This window comes from Schistocerca nitens, chromosome 1, assembly GCF_023898315.1.
Source record: "Schistocerca nitens isolate TAMUIC-IGC-003100 chromosome 1, iqSchNite1.1, whole genome shotgun sequence".
NCBI classification, from domain to species: domain Eukaryota; kingdom Metazoa; phylum Arthropoda; class Insecta; order Orthoptera; family Acrididae; genus Schistocerca; species Schistocerca nitens.
Window position 1 is genome coordinate 523209820 of NC_064614.1, and position 6017 is coordinate 523215836.

Genomic DNA, 6017 nt, shown 5'->3' on the forward strand with positions numbered 1-6017 from the left:
ACTGCTTATTTCAACTTTCTGCACTCTTCCAGTTAGGTACGAATTAAACCATTTGTGCACTGTCCCACTAATGCCACAATACTTGAGCTTGTCTAGCAGAATTTCATGATTTTACACAATCAAAAGCCTTTGAGAGATCACAAAAAATCCCAATGGGTGGTGTTCGGTTATTCAGATCATTCAAAATTTGATTCGTGAAAGCATATATGGCATTTTCTGTCGAAAAACCTTTCTGGATTGAATGGTATCCCTTATCACTTCGGCATTTATCGAAGCACATGCTCTGACAATTCTCTCTCGTATATCGTGCAAATAGTAAATATTCGCCGAATACGAAGTATCCGTCAAACGTTCCATTGACATGTAAACACCATTCGACGGTTTCGCAATACAACACTAATGCGAAAGGTAAGACTAGTATCGTCGAATCAAGCGAATGTGTGAATGATGTATTCCTTGGAAGAACAAGTCGATGAGCTTCTCAGTTGCGGAGAATGCCAACGAAATTCAGTGAGAGCTGGAGACTTATACGCTGAAAGATATCCTTAATGCACTCACCCTACACGTCGTGCATTTAAATGTGTGTATGATAAATTGAGAACAACTGGATCTTTAAAGCATCGGAAGCATATCCGGCATAAGAAAGTTATTAACGAGCAAACGGAAATTGGTACTCTTGCCACTGTGGTTCGAGACCCTTGTGTTAGTTCGAGTCAAATCGCAAGGGAATCTGGTATGAGCCAGAGTAGTGTTGTTCGTGTTCTGCATCGCCATAAATATCATCCTTACCATATCAGTCTACACCAAGAATTAACTGGTGCGAATTGTATGCGTCGCACTGAATTCTGCCCATGGGCTCTACTTCAGATTCAGAGCGATGACATATTTATCAATTTGAATTTATTTACTGACGAGGCTACAGTCACGAACCGTGGAAATGTTAATTTGCATAACATGCATTACTGGGCAACTGAAAATCTATGTTGACTGCGGCGAGTTGCGAACCAAACACCGTGATCGGTGAATGTATGGTGTGGGATTCTGGAGGACAGAATTATAGGCCCCTATTTCATCGAAGGAAATCTTAATCGTCCAAAGTACAACACATTCCTGCAATAAACATTAGGTCTGTTATTGGAAGAAATAGTTTTAGGAACACGGAACAGAATGTGTTATCAACACGATGGGTGTCCGGCACAGTTTTCGCTGATGGTTAGAAATGAATTGCAGCGACAATTTCCAAATCGTCGGATTGGTCGCGGAGGAGATGTGTCGTGGCCGGCTCGTTCGCCAGACTTGACGCCTCTGGATGTTTTCTTGTGGGGATAAACATTGTTTATAAAGACGTTCCAAATACACCTCAAGATATGCGAGAAACTGTCAGAGCATGTGCTTCTATAAGTGCCGATGTGATAAGGAATACCACTCAACCCATTATAAGAAGATTGCAGCACTGCATTGAGTCCAATGGTCATCACTTCGAACACCTTCTGTAAATGGACGGTCATGCCACCTTTGCGACCTTCGTTGACCTTCAAAGACCTTACTGTTACACATCATTGGATTCCTCTCGATAGCCGATATGAGACAATAAGTACCAAACTATAGAACCCCATTTAAAAAAACAAAGTTAACCTTCATATCTCTGAAGCGACTCCACCTAGCATCAAGAAACCAACGTCATATTATGGCCCCCGTTGTCCCATGCAACTTTTGTCCCACAAACTTTTCAGCTCCTATCATAGTTTTGGATATAGTTAGTGACTCACCCAGTACAGGTTGTTTCTAAAACGAATATAAAAAATGAGAGACCTGTAGAGTCATAAGAAGCAACTTTTACATAGTAGCCCATGCCCGCATCCCATAACATTCTGCGCTAGGCGTCATTTAATAGCGCCGCGTGCGACCGGGAAGGTAGGCAAACACCCCACATTCAGAGATGACATAATAGCAGGTCTGCAGGGCAACCTTTTCAATTTATGTGTGACAACAAGATAAAAGAGAGGTGATGTTGATGTTTCGCGATCTTTATTTGCAAACACTTACAAACACTGCTCGAAATTACAGCCTATTGCTTGAATGCCTGCTCTTCATCTGTGTCGATAGATGCTTCGTAAACTATAGGTTTCATGTGTTTCCAGACGAAAAAGTCAAGGGGCATCAAGCAGGGGGAACGTGCAGGCCATTCGCTGGCCCACCGTATCCAATCCAGTTCACTCCAAAGGTCTCTTTCAAATGATTTCACACCGCATGAGAAGTGCGCATATGAACGTTGGTACCACAGACGCTGTCGCAAGTTGATGGGACGTGTTCCAATAACTCTGGAAGTGTTTCATTTAAGAGGGTTATGTATCTGTTTGTGTTCAACCGTTAGGGAAGCATGTATGGACCAGTCAGATTATCGCCTACACTTACGACGAAGCGCTCTTGGTGACCAGGAACGAAAGTGGCGTGCGGATTTGCACGTGCCAACGCATGTTGACTGTGGCTGCTGAACACACATTCCATTGTGAATGATGCCTCATCAGTAAAAAGTACAGTGTGAGAATTATGGTTGAATGGCACACTTCTGCAAAAATCACTGGCAGATGTCAATGTGATGCGCAAAATGTTCTGAGTTAAGGGCTTGAAATTTCTTAAAGCGGTAGCGATGCAAATCATCTTCATTCTACACACTACAGATAGTGGAATGGCATACACCCACTTCTCGAAAAATATTCCGCGGGCTTGTACGGGGCGTGTTTTGCAGCATTGCTAACGCCTCCTCTCCAAACTCTGATGTACGCACTGTGCGTTGACGACCGCGTCCGTCTGGCTTTCGCACCTGCATCGTAAAATAAACGCTTTGGGTGTCGATATAGGTCTAAAATGCACTTGCGACATTACGACACCTTGTCAGTGGACAACTCACCTGTACCTCCTAGGGACCTATGGGGACGAAAGTGCGTGGATGTGGCACACGACGATTGGGAAACCACTGAACGTACAAGCTTTGAACAGCCACAGCATTTCCATCCGCTCCCCGTAAGCATAGTGGTCTACCCTTTTCCCCCAAGAAATCGCTCAATTTCCAGTCCGCTCCACACAGTATCAAACACAAGTGTGTCCTCGTTTGTCGACAAACTGACGCAGGGCTAAATAGACTCTGTAGTGTGCACAGGTGCCGCCCTCTATGCGTCATTGTATCAAACTGGCATATACACTGCCAAACGCGACGCTTTCGTATCCCAACAAATGCTGTAAGAAACACCCTGGTTTTGCCCCGCCCGGAATACCTGCTACCACGTCGGCTCGGATGGCGAGCTGTGTGCCTACCGACATGGCGGCGCGGGACGCTTTTAAATGACGCCTATTGCCAAACACTAAGGGACATGGGTTGCTGTGTGAAAGTTGCTTGTTATGACCTATTCTACTACCTTCTCACTTTTTACATTCATTTCAGAAACACCCTGCAGTAAGTGAACTATTATGTTGGTGCATAAGTTCGTAGTATTTTTGTTTTGCATGTTGGTATTCCGTGTTGAAATGGGTTTATTCAACGATTTTTTCTTGTAGTTCATTGTTGCTATCTGGATTTACATATTGTCATTTTGTCATTTGGAGGCAGTGAATGGAGCTGTGCACCCCAGAAAATGGAGTGCCAGGTGGAGAAATCGGAACACTTCCGATATATTGAACAACACAGACCATACCTGTCCTGTATCGTTACCAGTGACGAGAAATGGGAGTCTTTATGCTAACATACGGAAAATAAAGGAATGGTTGAGCCCAAAGAAAGCAGCAACTTGCACAAAAACCTACGCGCATCCACAAAAAATAATGTTTTGCATCTTGGAACAGTGACGGTGCGGTGTACTACGAAGTACTTCCTCGAGGTGTAATCATCACTGCTGACATGTATTGTTAATAACTGAGATGTCTTGCAGACCCAGTCCAAGAACATCGACCAGGAAGACTGCTTGAAGGGACGCTACTCCGCGATAACGGCCGCCCACATTTTACTAGACTGACAAAAAACACTGTAAACGAGTTTGGTTGGGAAGTCTTTCCGCACCCACCTTATTCACCTAACCTTACGCCCTCAGCTTTTCACCTTTTCCGCTCTCTATCGAAAAACCTTCAAGGAATTTAATTTGCGGATGAAAATGTTCTCCGAACGTGGCTCGAGGAGATTACCTCAAGACCACAGGACGTCTACAGTCGCGGAATCGAAAGTTACCCCAGCGGTGGTAGATTGTTGTAAGTAGTGAAGGAAACTGTATTATTGATGACTAAAGCCTCTGTTACGTCTATCTGTTGTGTTTATTAATCTTTTTTTTTATATGGGACTTAACTGCTAAGATCATCAGTCCCTAAGCTTACAAGCTACTTAATCCAAATTATCCTAAGGACAAACACACACACCCATGCCCGAGGGAGGACTCGAACCTTCGCCGGGACCAGCCACACAGTGCATATTAATCTTATGGAAAAACGCTACGAACTTACGCACCAACCCAATACTATACGTAAGCAACATCGTCACTCTAGAATTTATTTCTATGTATTTTTCTTGCTCTTAACGAACCAATACATATTTATCAGTATTTTCAATTATATAGCACCTTTTCCTGATTCTGTTGAGCCCTATTTTGTTAATGGTACTACAAGCACTGAAAGCAAAAGAAAAAGTGGAAATAAGACAGAAAAGAGACCACTGTTTTTAAGGCAAAAAACGCATGCATTCTTTTCCACATTTAATATCTATGAAGAGAAAAGTAGTCGTCCGGGTGAACAATTTTGTAAATTATAACGCATTTTGTGACTGTTGACTCACACGTGGGTCTTCGAGTGTAGAACGATGTTATCGACCATTTTGCTCTTGTATGTCTATGATTGATTTTCTTTAAAATGGGTTCTGGGCGCTACAGTCTGGAACCGCGCGACCGCTACGGTGGCAGGTTCGAATCCTGCCTCGGGCATGGATGTGTGTGATGTCATTAGGTTAATTAGGTTTAAGTAGTTCTAAGTTCTAGGGGACTTATGACCACAGCAGTTGAGTCCCATAGTGCTCAGAGCCATTTTTTAAAATGGTGTTTACATTCATACACAAATCAGATAACTTACAAGGAAATTCCTCTTAAGAAAAAGAAGTTACGTGTTGATATTTTTTTCTTCAAACAACTTCATCTGCAGTATAGCATATTCACGTTCCATACATAAACAACTACATACAAAGAATTTCAGGAGGTAGAATGCTATCCAGTGACTTGTAAAGTAAGTTGAAATATCATTACCAGAAGGCTATCGAACTGAACATCAGACTGATTCTTCTGAAACCAACATTTCTCGGAACGTAGAGATTCCGAATATATATTAGAAACGAAAACTATGCCGTAACAGTGGTGGTCTATTCATACGAGTGACGAAATACATTCCAACAGAGTTCAGCATGCGCAGTCGTGCTACGAGGTACGTTATCTGTCGTCATACGAAGATAGGACTACAGTTTTTTCTTGCTTTTTTTCAGGTTTGTGCCTCTGCCCATCTATGATTTTCAAAGAAGGTAATTGCAACGCTGACATTAATTCTACTATCTGATAGGGCCTAGGAATCAAATGGGAAAAATTATACCGACTCTATAACGTATACACACTGGCACACGTTTAAGTGTGCAGCATGTCATACAAAGGTTGATTATTTACCTGAATATAGCAAACGACAGAGATGAAAAGGGAAGTCATGTCGGAGGAATTGCTGTGGCTGCTTTCTGAGACTTACCAAAGACTGTCTGAATAAATAAAATCGGAAAATGAATAACAGCTCGGAAATTGCTTCACAGATCAGTGGTTTAGTAAGTGTGACCCTGTTCGTGATGATATTATGTTGTGCTTCACTTACCACTAAATTCTCTCAACCTCTTCTTTACAAGGGATCTTGGGGGTGGGGGACGTAATCACATATCAAGATGGGATTTTCCCAGACGTCCAGACATAATCTTAGGACAGAAAGGGCGCCGAGCCTCGAACATCTGTGTT